The following is a 15105-nucleotide window of genomic DNA, read 5'->3' as shown; positions in this document are numbered from 1 at the left end:
TCATGCCTTCCTGGTTGATTGCTTGACGTAGGGTCCAAGTCCTCTGGATCATGTTCGTTTCGAAAATCACGTTCCCAAAGGTTTCATTCCGTTTGGACTCCGTTTGATATTCTTTTTATGCAAAACCCTAAAATAGGAAAAAAAAATCAATTCTGGGCTGGGCCTCCGGTTAATAGGTTAGTCCGAAAAATAATATAAAAGTTTATAATAAAGCCCAATAATGTCCCAAACAGGATATAATATAGCATGGAACAATCAAAAATTATAGATACGTTGGAGACGTATCAGTTGCCTCCCAACAAGCGCTATCATTTAACGCCCCTAGCTAGGCATGATGATTTCAATGGTGCTCACATAAAAGCTAAGAACTGAAACATAAAGAGAGCATCATGAAGAATATGACTAGCACATTTAAGCCTAACCCACATCTTATGCATAGGGATTTTGTGAGCAAACAACTTGTGAGAACAAGAATCAACTTGCATAGGAAAGCAAAACAAGCATAGCTTCAAGATTTTCAACACATAGAGAGGAAACTTGATATTATTGCAATTCCTAAAAGCATATGTTCCTCCTTCATAATAAATTTCAGAAGCATCATGAATGAATTCGACAATATAACCATCACATAAAGCATTCTTTTCATGATCTACAAGCATATAAATTTTATGAATCTCCACATAAGAGAATTTCTTCTCATGAATAATAGTGGGAGCAAACTCAACAAAATATTTACCATGTGAGGCATAATCCAATTGAAAACTAAAATCACGATGACAAGTTTCATGGTTATCATTATTCTTAATAGTATACAAGTTATCACAATAATCATCATAGATAGCAACTTTGTTCTCATAATCAATTGGAATCTCTTCTGAAATAGTGGAATCATTACTAAATAAAGTCATGACCTCTCCAAATCCACTTTTATAATTATCAAAATAAGATTCAACATCCTCCAAAATAGTGGGATCATCACTTCCTAAAGTTGACACTCTTCTAAACCCACTTTCATCAATATAATCATCATAAATAGGAGGCATGCTATCATCATAATAAATTTGCTCATCAAAACTTGGGAGACAAAAAATATCATCTTCATCAAACATAGCTTCCCCAAGCTTGTGGCTTTGCATATCATTAGCATCATGGGTATTCAAAGAATTCATACTAACAACATTGCAATCATGCTCATCATCCAAAGATTTAGTGCCAAACATTTTAATACATTCTTCTTCTAACACTTTGGCACAATTTTCGGAATCCTTATTCACAAAAGACATTAAAAAGATGAAGCATATGAGGCAACCTTAATTCCATTTTTTTGTAGTTTTCTTTTATAGACTGAACTAGTGGTAAAACACGAAACTAAAAGATTCGGTTGCAAGATCTAAAGATATACCTTCAAGCACTATCCTCCCCGGCAACGGCGCCAAAAAAGAGATTGATGTCTACTACACAACCTTCTTCTTGTAGACGTTGTTGGGCCTCCAAGTGCAGAGGTTTGTAGGACAATAGAAAATTTCCCTTAAGTGGATGACCTAAGGTTTATCAATCCGTGGGAGGCGTAGGATGAAGATGGTCTCTCTCAAATAACCCTGCAACCAAATAGCAAAGAGTCTCTTGTGTCCCCAACACACCCAATACAATGGTAAATTGTATAGGTGCACTAGTTCGGCGAAGAGATGGTGATACAAGTGCAATATGGATGGTAGATATAGGTTTTTGTAATCTGAAAATATAAAAACAGCAAGGTAACTAATGATAAAAGAGAGCAAAAATGATCTTGCAATGCGTTGAAACAAGGCCCAGGGTTCATACTTCACTAGTGCAAGTTCTCTCAACAATAATAACATAATTGGATCATATAACTATCCCTCAACATGCAACAAAGAGTCACTCCAAAGTCACTAATAGCGGACAACAAACGAAGAGATTATTGTAGGGTACGAAACCACGTCAAAGTTATTCTTTCTGATCGATCTATTCAAGAGTCCGTAGTAAAATAACACGAAGCTATTCTTTCCGTTCAATCTATCCTAGAGTTCATACTAGAACAACAACTTAAGACACAAATCAACCAAAACCCTAATGTCACCTAGATACTCCAATGTCACCTCAAGTATCCGTGGGTATGATTATACAATATGCATCACACAATCTCAGATTCATCTATTCAACCAACACAAAGAACTTCAAAGAGTGCCCCAAAGTTTCTACCGGAGAGTCAAGATGAAAACGTGTGCCAACCCCTATGCATAAGTTCATGAGGTCACGGAACTCACAAGTTGATCACCAAAACATACATCAAGTGGATCACGTGATATCCCATTGTCACCACAGATAAGCACATGCAAGACATACATCAAGTCTTCTCAAATCCTTAAAGACTCAATCCGATAAGATAACTTCGAAGGGAAAACTCAATCCATTACAAGAGAGTAGAGGGGGAGAAACATCATAAGATCCAACTATAATAGCAAAGCTCGCGATACATGAAGATCGTGCCGAATCAAGAACACGAGAGAGAGAGAGAGAGAGAGAGAGAGAGAGAGAGAGAGAGATCAAAGACATAGCTGTTGGGGAACGTAGTAATTTCAATAAATTTCCTACGCACACGCAAGATCATGGTGATGCATAGCAACGAGAGGGGACAGTGTCGTCTACGTACCCTCGTAGACCATAAGCGGAAGCGTTATGACAACGCGGTTGATGTAGTCGTACGTCTTCACGATCGACTGATCCTCAATACCGAACGTACGGCACCTCCGCGTTCAGCACCCGTTCAGGTCAGTGACGTCCCGCGAACTCACGATCTAGTAGAGCTTCCGGGAAGAGCTTCGTCAGCACGACGGCATGGTGACGGTGTTGATGAAGCTACCGACGCAGGGCTTCGGCTAAGCACCACTACGATATGATCGAGGTGGATTATGGTGGAGGGGGGCACCGCACACGGCTAAGAGATCAATGATCAATTGTTGTGTCTCCAAGGGGTGCCCCCTCCCCGTATATAAAGGAGTGGAGGAGGGCGAGACGGCCGGCCTCCTATGGCGCGCCCCATGAGGAGTCCTACTCCCACTGGGAGTAGGACTCCCCCCTTCCAAGTGGGAGTAGGAGAGGAGAAGGAAGGGAGAGAAGGAAAGGGGGCGTCACCCCCCCTCCTTGTCCAATTCAGACTAGAGGGGGAGGGGCGCGCGGCTGCCCTGGCCGCCCTTCCTCTTCTCCCACTAAGGCCCATTAGGCCCAATATACTCCCCGGGGGGTTTCGGTAACCCCCCGGTACTCCGGTATATGTCTGAAACCTCTCGAAACACTTCCGGTGTCCGAACATAGTCGTCCAATATATCGATCTTTATGTCTCGACCATTTCGAGACTCCTCGTCATGTCCGTGATCATATCCGGGACTCCTAACTACCTTTGGTACATTAAAACACAAAAACTCATAATACCGATCGTCACAAAACTTTAAGCGTGCGGACCCTACGGGTTCAAGAACTATGTAGACATGACCGAGACACGTCTCCGGTCAATAACCAATAGCGGAACATGGATGCTCATATTGGTTCCTACATATTCTATGAAGATCTTTATCGGTCAAACCACATAACAACATACGTTGTTCCCTTTGTCATCGGTATGTTACTTGCCCGATATTCGATCGTCGGTATCTCAATACCTAGTTCAATCTCGCCACTGGTAAGTCTCTTCATTCGTTTCGTAATGCATCATCCCGTAACTAACTCATTAGTCACATTGCATGCAAGGCTTATAGTGATGTGCATTACCGAGAGGGCCCAGAGATACCTCTCTGACAATCGGAGTGAAATATCCTATTCGCGATCTATGCCAACTCAACGAACACCATCGGAGACACCTGTAGAGCACCTTTATAATCACCCAGTTATGTTGTGACGTTTGGTATCCCACAAAATGTTTTTCCGGTAAACGGGAGTTGCATAATATCATAGTCATAGGAACATGTATAAGTCATGAAGAAAGCAATAGCAGTAAACTAAACGATCAAGTGCTAAGCTAACAGAATGGGTCATGTCAATCACATCATTCTCCTAATGATGTGATCCCGTTAATCAAATGACAACTCATGTCTATGGCTAGGAAACTCAACCATCTTTGAACAACGAGCTAGTCAAGTAGAGGCATACTAGTGACACTATGTTTGTCTATGTATTCACACATGTATTATGTTTCCGGTTAATACAATTCTAGCATGAATAATAAACATTTATCATGATATGAGGAAATAAATAATAACTTTATTATTGCCTCTAGGGCATATTTCCTTTAGTCTCCCACTTGCACTAGAGTCAATAATCTAGATTACACAGTAATGATTCTAACACCCATGGAGTCTTGGTGTTGATCATGTTTTGCTCGTGGAAGAGGCTTAGTTAACGGGTCTGCAACATTCAGATCCGTATGTATATCGCAAATCTCTGTGTCTCCCACCTGGACTTGATCCCGGATGGAATTGAAGCGTCTCTTGATGTGCTTGGTTCTCTTGTGAAATCTGGATTCCTTTGCCAAGGCAATTGCACCAGTATTGTCACAAAAGATTTTCATTGGACCCGATACACTAGGTATGACACCTAGATCGGATATGAACTCCTTCATCCAGACTCCTTCATTTGTTGCTTCCAAAGAAGCTATGTACTCTGCTTCACACGTAGATCCCGCCATGATGCTTTGTTTAGAACTGATCCAACTAACAGCTCCACCATTCAATATAAACACATATCCGGTTTGCGATTTAGAATCATCCGGATCAGTGTCAAAGCTTGCATCGACGTAACCATGTACGACGAGCTCTTTGTCACCTCCATAAACGACAAACATATCCTTAGTCCTTTTCAGGTATTTCAGGATGTTCTTGACCGCTGTCCAGTGATCCACTCCTGGATTACTTTGGTAACTCCCTGCTAAACTAATAGCAAGGCCCACATGAGGTCTGGTACACATCATCGCATACATGATAGAGCCTATGACTGAAGCATAGGGAACACTTTTCATTTTCTCTCTATCTTCTGTAGTGGTCGGGCATTGAGTCTTACTCAACTTCACACCTTGTAACACATGCAAGAACCATTTCTTTGCTTGATCCATTTTGAACTTCTTCAAAACTTTATAAAGGTATGTGCTTTGTGAAAGTCCAATTAAGCGTCTTGATCTATCTCTATAGATCTTGATGCCCAATATATAAGCAGCTTCTCCAAGGTCTTTCATTGAAAAACTCTTATTCAAGTATCCTTTTATGCTATCCAGAAATTCTATATCATTTCCAATCAACAATATGTCATCCACATATAATATTAGAAATGCTACAGAGCTCCCACTCACTTTCTTGTAAATGCATGCTTCTCCAAAAGTCTGTATAAAACCATATGCTTTGATCACACTATCAAAACGTTTATTCCAACTCCGAGAGGCTTGCACCAGTCCATAAATGGATCGTTGGAGCTTGCACACTTTTTTAGCACCCTTTGGATCGGCAAAACCTTCTGGTTGCATCATATACAACTCTTCTTCTAGAAATCCATTCACGAATGCAGTTTTGACATCCATTTGCCAAATTTCATAATCATAAAATGCGGCAATTGCTAACATGATTCGGACATACTTAAGCATCGCTACGGGTGAGAAAGTATCATCATAGTCAACCCCTTGAACTTGTCAAAAACCTTTCATAACAAGTCAAGATTTGTAGACAGTAACATTACCGTCAGCTCAATCTTCTTCTTGAAGATCCATTTATTATCGATGGCCTGCCGATCATCGGGCAAGTCAACCAAAGTCCACACTTTTGTTCTCATACATGGATCCCATCTCAGATTTCATGGCCTCAAGCCATTTTGCGGAATCTGGGCTCACCATCGCTTCTTCATAGTTTGTAGGTTCATCATGGTCAAGTAACGTGACTTCCAGGACAGGATTACCGTACCACTCTGGTGCGGATGTTACTCTGGTTGACCTACGAGGTTCGGTAGTAACTTGATATGAAGTTTCATGATCATCATCATTAGCTTCCTCACTAATTGGTGTAGATGTCACAGGAACCGGTTTCTGTGATGAACTACTTTCCAATAAGGGAGCAGGTACAGTTACCTCATCAAGTTCTACTTTCCTCCCACTCACTTCTTTCGAGAGAAACTCCTTCTCTAGAAAGGATCCATTCTTAGCAACAAATGTCTTGTCTTCAGATCTGTGATAGAAGATGTACCCAACAGTTTCCTTTGGGTATCCTATGAAGACACATTTCTCTGATTTGGGTTCGAGCTTATCAGGTTGAAGCTTTTTTACATAAGCATCGCAGCCGGAAACTTTAAGAAATGACAACTTTGGTTTCTTGCCAAACCATAGTTCATAAGGCGTCGTCTCAACGGATTTCGATGGTGCCCTATTTAACGTGAATGCAACCGTATCTAAAGCATAACCCCAAAATGATAGTGGTAAATCAGTAAGAGACATCATAGATCGCACCATATCTAGTAAAGTATGATTATGATGTTCAGACACACCATTACGCTATGGTGTTCCGGGTGGCGTGGGTTGCGAAACTATTCTGCACTTTTTCAAATGTAGACCAAACTCATAACCCAAATATTCTCCTCCACGATCAGATCGTAGAAACTTTATTTTCTTGTTATGATGATTTTCCACTTCACTCTCAAATTCTTTGAACTTTTCAAATGTTTCAGACTTGTGTTTCATTAAGTAGATATACCCATATCTGCTCAAATCATCTGTGAAGGTGAGAAAATAACGATACCCGCCGCGAGCCTAATATTCATTGGACCACATACATCAGTATGTATGATCTCCAACAAATCTGTTGCTTGCTCCATTGTTTCAGAGAATGGAGTTTTAGTCACCTTGCCCATGAGGCATGGTTCGCAAGTACCAAGTGATTCATAATCAAATTCCAAAAGTCCATCAGTATGGAGTTTCTTCATGCGCTTTACACCAATATGACCTAAACGGCAGTGCCACAAATAAGTTGCACTATCATTATCAACTCTGCATCTTTTGGCTTCAACATTATGAATATGTGTATCACTACTATCGAGATTCAACACAAATAGACCACTCTTCAAGGGTGCATGGCCATAAAAGATATTACTCATATAAATAGAACAACCATTATTCTCATATTTAAATGAATAACCGTCTCACATCAAACAAGATCCAGATATAATGTTCATGCTTAACGCTGGCACCAAATAACAATTATTCAGGTCTAAAATTAATCCCGAAGGTAGATGTAGAGGTAGCGTGCCGACGGCGATCGCATCGACTTTGGAACCATTTCCCACACGCATCGTCACCTCCTCCTTAGCTAATCTTCACTCAATCCGTAGTCCCTATTTCGAGTTGCAAATATTAGCAACGGAACCAGTATCAAATACCCAGGTGCTACTGTGAGCTCTAGTAAGGTACACATCAATAACATGTATATCACATATACCTTTGTTCACCTTGCCATCCTTCTTATCCGCCAAATACTTGGGGCAGTTCCGCTTCCAGTGACCAGTCTGTTTGCAGTAGAAGCACTCAGTCTCAGGCTTAGGTCCAGACTTGGGTTTCTTCTCCCGAGCAGCAACTTGTTTGCCATTCTTTTTGAAGTTCCCCTTCTTCTTCCCTTTACCCTTTTTCTTGAAAGTGGTGGTCTTGTTGACCATCAACACTTGATGCTCCTTCTTGATTTCTACCTCCGCAGCTTTTAGCATTGCGAAGAGCGTGGGAATTGTCTTATCCATCCCTTGCATATTATAGTTCATCACGAAGCTCTTGTAGCTTGGTGGCAGTGATTGAAGAATTCTGTCAATGACACTATCATCCGGAAAATTAACTCCCAGTTGAATCAAGTGATTGCAGTACCTAGACATTCTGAGTATATGTTCACTGACAGAACTATTCTCCTCCATCTTGCAGCTGTAGAACTTATTGGAGACTTCATATCTCTCAATCCGGGCATTTGCTTAAAATATCAACTTCAACTCCTGGAACATCTCATATGCTCCATTACGTTCAAAACATCATTGAAGTCCTGGTTCTAAGTCGTAAAGCATGGCACACTGAACTATCGAGTAGTCATCAACTTTGCTCTGCCAGACGTTCTTAACGTCATGAGTAGCATCTACAGTAGGCCTGGCACCTAGCGGTGCTTCCAGGACGTAATTCTTCTATGCAGTAATGAGGATAATCCTCAAGTTACGGACCCAGTCCGTGTAATTGCTACCATCGTCTTTCAACTTCGCTTTATCAAGGAACGCATTAGAATTCAACGGAACAACAACACGGGCCATCTATCTACAACAACATAGACAAGCGAGAAACTATCAGGTACTAAGTTCATGATACATTTAAGTTCAATTAATCATATTACTTAAGAACTCCCACTTAGATAGATATCCCTCTAATCATTTAAGTGATCACGTGATCCAAATCAACTAAACCATAACCGGTCATCACGTGAAATGGAGTAGTTTTCAATGGTGAACATCGCTATGTTGATCATATCTACTATATGGTTCCCGCTCGACCTTTCGGTCTCGGTGTTCCGAGGCCATATCTGTATATGCTAGGCTCGTCAAGTTTAACCCAAGTATTCTGCGTGTGCAGAACTGGCTTGCACCCGTTGTATAAGAACGTTGAGCTTATCACACCCGATCATCACGTGGTGTCTCGGCACGACGAACTTTTGCAATGGTGCATACTCAGGGAGAATAGTTGTACCTTGAAATTTTTAGTGAGAGATCATCTTATAATGCTACCGTCAATCAAAGCAGAATAAGATGCATAAAGGATAAACATCACATGCAATCAATATAAGTGATATGATATGGCCATCATTATCTTGTGCCTTTGATCTCCATCTCCAAAGCACCGTCATGATCACCATCGTCACCGGGGCGACACCTTGATCTCCATCGTAGCATCGTTGTCCTCTCGCCAACTATTGCTTCTATGACTATCGCTACCGCTTAGTGATAAAGTAAAGCAATTACATGGCGATTGCATTTCATACAATAAAGCGACAACCATATGGCTCCTGCCAGTTGTCGATAACTCCATTACAAAAACATGGTTGTCGGTGTCAAAACCGGCGGATCTCGGGTAGGGGGTCCTGAACTGTGCGTCTAGGATCGATGGTAACAGGAGACGGGGGACACGATGTTTACCCAGGTTCGGGCCCTCTCTATGGAGGTAATACCCTATGTCCTGCTTGATTGATCTTGATGAATATGAGTGTTACAAGAGTTGATCTACCATGAGATCATAGTGGCTAAACCCTAGAAGCCTAGCTTGTATGACTATGGTAATGAGCATATCCTTTCTGGACTAACCCCTCCGGTTTATATAGACACCGGGGGGAATCTAGGGTTACATAGAATCGGTTACATAAGAAGGAATCTTCATAGTTGGTCGCCAAGCTTGCCTTCCACGCCAAGGAGAGTCCAATCCGGACACGGCTACAGTCTTCGGCCTTCATGTCTTCACAGCCCATCAGTCCGGCCCATGGATAACTGGTCAGACGCCCGAGGACCCCTTAGTCCAAGACTCCCTCAGTAGCCCCCGAACCAGTCTTCAATTGTGAGGTGTTCGGCACACAAATTGTCTTCGGCATTGCAAGGCAGGTTCCTCCTTTAATGATTTCCAAGTGATGTATTCGGCCATCGATTCAATGTCGCTCCCCTCGGCTTCTGCGCGTTAAATAACTTCACCTCCCACGTGTCAGGCGAAGGTGGAAGGTTAGGGTATTTTTGCAGATAACACCCCGTCCATGCAAGGAAGAGCACCTATTAAAGAGATTGGATCCTAGATCCATTCGGCACCACGCAGAGGAAATCCCCAGATACTGCTTAGGAGAAACCATTCCAGCATGGCTAGCGCCCCCAGCTCCTCCACCCGTTCCAGCCTAGAGAAAGGCTAGTGGGAGAGGTGTTCAGTGTCCCACAGTCAATTGACGAAGCTGCAGACACAAGGATTTCTTCCCCCGCCAGATCTAGTTCCTGTTCGAGCAGGGCTAGATTCCTTCAATGGCGAGATTCAGGCAGAGGACCTCCCCAATCCATCCGGGGGAGAGCGAGTATGTTTCGTCCCCTACCTGCTAAGGGCCGCTGGATTTCCCATTCATCCATTCCTCCGAGGGCTTCTGGAATACTATGGCCTCCAGCTGCACAACTTCACCCATGCCTCCATTCTGCACATTGCGGGTTATGTCGCTTTATGTGAACTATTCCAGGGTATCGAGGCTCATTTCGAGCTGTGGAGGAAGTTGTTCTGTCTTGTCACGCGTAATCACGAGGGGTCAATATTTGAAGTGGGCGGAGCCGAAGTATGGTGTGTCGCTAATATCGGATATCTCTCCGGCACACCAAGGAAGGCATCCGAAAAATGGCCTTTCGAATGGTTCTATATTGAGGACGTCGCGCTTCCCGGCCCAGTTTGAAAGGGTCTTCTTGAATTTGCGAGCATTCCGCTGAAGAAACACCACAGTTGGCATCCTCGGAGTCTTGAAGAGGATGACAGCGTAAAAGTTTGTCAGCTTATGAGCAAGATAAAGACGCTCGCTCAATCCAGACTCACAATAATCGAGGTAATGGCGATCTCCATAGTGCGTGGGGTTCAGCCACTACAATACAGAGGGCTGCCCATGTGGCACTATAATGGAGAGGATGATGCCTCCCGCTATGGCCGAAAGGGTCCGAATACCCCCGCCGCTCTGGCCAAAATATTGGCCGAGCTATTTAAAGGGGAGGAAGAGGAGTTTCTTCGCATTAAGAGCATAGATGGATATTCTATGTATGATCCTCCCAGTTGTGTAAGCTTTGACCCCTCTATTCCACTCATTCCCCTTCCGGATTACTTTTGATAAATTTCATGTCTGTTTGTTATGACAGCACTGGCGGAAGGTCACTGAAGGACTTCATAGTCCTGCCCCACAGCCGGAGATCCACAACCGGGAACTAGATCCTGGGTTTGAAGAGGATCCGGATATATTCGTGGTGCTTGCAGGGGGAGTGTTCTACCAGACAAGCTATGACGGCACAGAGTGGCCATCACCGCCGACTACCCTGGCCTTCTTCCTGCTTCACATGTAAATAATTAAGAAACACCTTCTCTAAAAGAGTGATCTTATTCCGCCTCACCCACCGCATTGTATCGTGCTTCACAGGGGAGACGTTCGGCGATTTCGAAGAGATCGTCTCCCGCACCGGGCAAGCCTTCCAAGAGGAAAGCAAATGAAGACACGGCCATGCCTTCATCGAAGAGGTATGAATTCGCCAACCTGCACCTGAGCAGTCACGTCCAACCGTGACCTTCCCATTTTCCATGTGTCAAGAGGAAGGTGCATCGGACTATATCGGGAGGTTCGAGCGGCCGTACTTCCCACAGCCAGGATTCAAATCCTGCCGAGAAGACGGGGGCTGATGCAGGGGCGACGCCGGACTGTCCTCCAGGCGAGGACTCGGATGATGTATCCGTCACTAACTCGGAACTGGAGAGTGCTATGAATCATCGGCACCGCCGGGCCATTTTACAAGACCCTTACTTTTCAGAAGAGTCGTTTAACGCCTTCAACTCAGCTGATGCATACATCCGGGCTGCTCTAGATGGGATTAATGGGGCCACAAAGCAACATTTGAAAGATGTGCAGGTAAATTCGCTTTGTCTGACTATGATAACCATATGCCAGTAGCCCCCGAGACTTAAAGGAGTTGAAACAACTTATTTAAGGATCAATGCATGACCAGGTGCTTACGGAGAAGAATACCCAGCTAGCTTAGGAACTAGAAAAGTGTCAGCGCCAGCTACTTGCTGCCAATGCCGAACTGGAGAAATACAAGGCATCTCCCGAGAATATTTTCCTCTATCAAAAATTCATAATGATACACCGGTAGTGTGAACATGGGTTCTAATCTTTTTGTTGGGTCATTAGGCCAAGTATGAGAGTAGCTGGACGCCGCTCGAAGCGAAGAACACAGAGCAAAAAAGCTACTAGCCGCGGGCGAGCGTGTATTGACAAAAGTCGTTGAAGAGAAAAAAAACTCCAGGATTCGGACACCAAACTGGGCAAAGAACTGAAAGATGTGCGAGCGCAGCTAGCCGACTCTGTGAAGGAGAACAAGAAGCTACGAGGCGGCATATTCAGTACGTGGCCGCTTTTATCTTATAGCAGTTTGGAGGTAGCCGTAGCTGATATAGCTGTAATTGCAGGTGTATTGACGAACCGCCCCGAAGAGGTAGTGTCCAGATCATCAAATGATCTTCTGCAAGGGCTGTCGCAGTTGCACGAGCAAGCTCGGCAGGCTATGCGGAGTGTAGCCAAGGCTTTATGGCCATCTGATTCCCCTCCAGGAAGCATGGAGAAGCTGGTAGAGCTGTTCAAGGGAGCGCGGCAGTGTATCCGGCTGTGGAAGATATCTGCCTGCGGAGAGGGTGCGCGAGAGGCCTGGGCCGTGGTGAAGACGCGGTATACCAAGCTAGATCCTAATCACATGGCTCGTGTCAGACCGGTAGGGCCGAATGGGGAAGAAATTCCCGTTAGTATAGTATATGACCAAGTAGAGGTGGGCGCCAAATATTCCCAACAGGATTGTAAGTTAGCTGCCTATTGGAAGGTGTAGAGGAAGAGGTGTTCGAGTCCAAGTGACTGTGCACTTTCCTCATCTAGCTGAATTGTATATCATTTGTCATGGCAGACCTTTTCGCTTCAACCTCCGGACCCGAAGGTGCGGAGTGTTTCTGAATACCGTCGTGGCCGAATAGGCCGGGGTATGCCTGGAAAACTAGGTGCAGGGGTCATAGTTGCTTGAACAGACAAGTTGTATCCGGCTAGCTATGTTATATTACATTGATATCGTAAGAAACATCTTCCAGAGAGAATAGTTCCGTTAAGGGTTCCTTTCCCTGGGTGTGCATGCATTTAATGTACATGTTTGAATTGTGATGCGAGCACCACAGTTTGTATAACTTATGGGGCTGCACAATGGAGTGAGTTTAGAAAACATCTTCAATTCACCGACCAAATATTCCCTTAAGAACACTAGCTTTTGGCTTCACCCAGTCTGAGGTACACATCCGGATGACCCACCAGTAACAATCGCAGAGGTGCTCCCTTTATGCCCTAGCCGAACTAAATGGAACGTAGGGAATAATCACAGGAGCCAGGCAACCCAGCTTGGCCAAAACTTAAGTCATATCGATGCATATAGTGGCAAAGAGAAGGTACGTATGGAAAAACTCATATGTGAGGAGCTTGATGCTCAAGGAATGACAAGAACTTCTGTCCGAGAAGCCCCTGGGTACAAGTGACATACATGTTTAGAGATGTATGTGTCGATGGTGTGCGGTCTGGCCATACCAAAGCGTTAAAGCAAGAAAGAAGAAAATAATCGGAAAAGAGAGAAAAAAATAATGGAAACTACTAGGGAGGAGGAGACGAACAAGGGGTTTGGCGCTAGGCATAGAATCTCCGGAGTCTGGCCGCGTTCTAGGGGTTCGGCTCGAGGCGATTGTGTGATGCATCATGAAGACGGTACGCTCCTCCGGTGAGAACTTCGTCAATTATGAAGGGACCCTCCCATTTGGGCTTGAGTTTGTCCTTTTTCTTCTTCAGTAGGCGTAGAACGAGTCCGCCAACGTTGTAAGTCTTGGCCCGTACTTCTCTGCTTTGATATCTTCGAGCCTGCTGTTGGTAAAATGCTGAACGGGCTTTTGCGACATCGCGTTCCTCCTCCAGGGCATCTAGGCCATCCTGCCGATCAAGCTCGGCTTCTCTCTCTTCGTACATACGCACTCGAGGTGAGTCGTGAATAATATCGCAGGGCAATACGGCCTCTGCGCCATACACCATGAAGAAAGGTGTGTATCCGGTAGTGCGGTTGGGCGTGGTCCACAGCCCCCAGAGTACGGAGTCGAGCTCCTCAACCGAGTGCTTGTCTGATTCTTTCAAAGACTGCACTAGTCTGGGCTTGATGCCGCTCATAATAAGACCGTTGGCTCGTTCGACTTGACCGTTGGTTTGTGGGTGGTAGACGGAGGCGCAATCGAGTTTAATACCCAGATTAGTACACCAGGTTTTTACCTCGTCGGTTGTGAAATTGGAGCCATTGTCAGTGATGATGCTGTGTGGGACACCATAATGGTGCACAACACCGGATATGAAGTCTATCACCAAGCCGGACTCAGCTGTTTTGACTGGCTTAGCCTCTATCCACTTAGTAAATTTGTCCACCATAACCAGCAAATATTTTTTCTTATGGCTTCCCCCTTTAAGGGGTCCAACCAGATCGAGTCCCCAGACCGCAAAGGTCCAAGTGATGGGGATTGTTTGTAAGGCAGTGGGGGCTTATGGCTTTGATTGGCGAAGAGTTGGCATCTGACGCAACGTTGGACAAGGTCATGTGCATCTTCTTGGGCCGTCGGCCAATAAAAACCTGTACGAAAGGCCTTGCTAATAAGGGCCCGAGCTGCGGCGTGGTTACTGCTGAGTCCGACATGAATTTCAGCCAAGAGCTGCCACCCCTCTTCCTCGGATATACATCGTTGAAGGACTCCGGTGGCGCTTTTCTTGTAGATCTCTCCATCATGAACCTTGTAGGCCTTTGAACACCGGACAATGCAGCGGGCCTCATTCTGGTCCTCAGGAAGCTCTTTCCTGTTGAGGTAGGCCAGGAAGGGTTCGGTCCATGGGGCAATGACTGCCATGGTGAGATGCTTCGATGGTGTTATTTTGATGGCTGAGCCCCCGACGACGTTGGTGTTTCCGGAATCTTGGGTTATGTTTGTTTTCAGACTAGTATTGCCATTTTCCCCCTACCACACCACGGATGGCTTAAAGAGCCTTTCCAGAAAAATATTAGGTGGGACGGGGTCGCGCTTAGCGCCGATACGAGCAAGAACATCCGCCGCTTGATTACTTTGTCGAGCCACATGATGGAACTCGAGTCTCTTGAACCGGGCCGACATTTTTATGACTGCGTTACGATGCGCTGCCATCTTCGGATCTTTAGCGTCAAAATCTTTGTTTATTTGAGATATTGCAAGGTTGGAGCCCCCGCGTACTTCTAGGCGTTGTATGC

The sequence above is a fragment of the Triticum dicoccoides genome, chromosome 2A (genome assembly GCF_002162155.2).
Source record: "Triticum dicoccoides isolate Atlit2015 ecotype Zavitan chromosome 2A, WEW_v2.0, whole genome shotgun sequence".
Taxonomy (NCBI): Eukaryota; Viridiplantae; Streptophyta; class Magnoliopsida; order Poales; family Poaceae; genus Triticum; species Triticum dicoccoides.
This window is presented reverse-complemented; position numbering follows the sequence as displayed.